This window comes from Xyrauchen texanus, chromosome 30 (assembly GCF_025860055.1).
Source record: "Xyrauchen texanus isolate HMW12.3.18 chromosome 30, RBS_HiC_50CHRs, whole genome shotgun sequence".
Classification (NCBI taxonomy): Eukaryota; Metazoa; Chordata; class Actinopteri; order Cypriniformes; family Catostomidae; genus Xyrauchen; species Xyrauchen texanus.
Window position 1 is genome coordinate 17,735,096 of NC_068305.1, and position 1,732 is coordinate 17,736,827.

The window sequence follows — 1,732 nt, forward strand, 5'->3', positions numbered from 1 at the left end:
TTTATGTGCGGGGTGCTAAAGCCTGTCCTGGAGCCATGTGATAATACCAATTCCTGTCTCTGAGGACACTAGTTTTGCTTTGAGGTCAAGGCCTGTAGCATAAAAGATTTAAAAGATCAGAATTATAGCACACATTTAACTTAACCAAAATTATCCCTCAAGGTAACCTCAGAGGAGGTCACTTCATGGCAATGGCCTCTTGTTTCAAAGGAAATATCCACTTATGAGAGAGAAGGACTCCACCATTGCACTGTGGGATATGCTTAATCCTCATTGTTATGTGATGGCTACATGCTCAGATAAATTGGGTAGGCTTATGCTTATGTTAGGAATTCTGCTTACAAGCCTATTTTCAAAGGTTTTGTTGCTTGCTAGTTTGAAATGTGATGCCTTGTCCATGTTTGTTTTTATGTACTGCAAGCCTAAACCTTATTCAGAGTAGCCCCATACTTATTTTTTGATGGGAATGAAACTGTGCGGGAAAAATTTTATATGATATATAAACTTCCTATATCACATCTAATTTCATATTGTAATGTTTCGTCAGCTGCTGATAGGCTTCAACTGATTGAAGAGACTTTAAATGCCTTTGCACAATAAAGGTGACGCGATTGTGGGGGCGAATTGCCGACCAATGGCCCTTTCACATTAAAAGCAAGGCGAATGTTTGCTGTAAGCATATTCGTGCTTTTACAATAGGTGGCGCTAATCGACAATCAATTTTACCCCGGTACGGTACATGGCGCAAAGCACATTTCAGCTGGTCTGTCCTTCGCCCATGACGAATGAAAAGAACAAGTTAACAGATTGAAAAAATGAAAACAGATTTCGCTATCTCTATAGGCGTGAATGTGCTAACGCTGATAATTCGCTTCTTAATGTGAAAGGGCCATTCGTCTACAATGCGCTTCACATTATCGCATCACCTTTGGTGTGCAAAGGCCTTAAGTCTGCCAGCAAAAAGGCACTACTCTGAATAAGGTATATGGTGGTGCATGAAATTTCATTTTAGCTCTTTGATTTATTGAGACAAATCACAAGTAATAATAAAATATTTATCTTGACCTGCGTATTTCTTGTCAAAAGCAGGCAAGTGACAAGCAATGAATGACACTTTTGTCATTCACTTGTTTTTTTCTTGTCATGTCACATTATGGAGCCCCACCCACATTTACATCAAAGACATTCTCATTGGCTGTTATTGTCGCTTTTTGTAGTATTTTCGTTTTCCATTTTGTATGGTGATTAGATCTCTATTCGATCACAGTGGGGGGCATTTGCCTTTGACTGCAAAATGTAAATGCAGTATATTTAAACAATATCCATATATTATGCAGATTTAAATTGCATGCTAATACCAGATGTAAATAGGGCCAAAAACCTGTCCCATCGTGCCATGTTAGGACATGGTAAGGTGCACATGGGGTATTTTGTTTCAGTCCTCAAGTGGAAATTTCCTTTAGATGCTGAATTCAGTTAGGGATTTACACCATACAGAACAATTCAGTAAGCAAACTCTGTTCTGGAGCAATGTTTTCTAATCCTGGGTTAAAGCAGTGCTAACCTTTCAAAATTACTCATGTGAAACATTGCTTAACCCATGGTTAAAAGCATAAATGTACATTCTTTGGGAAGCCCCTACCACTTTGAGGATTACAAATTGTGAAAAGCAGGTAAATCCAATCAGATTAAATAACCCATTGAGCAGTTCAAACAAGACATGAAGCTATAA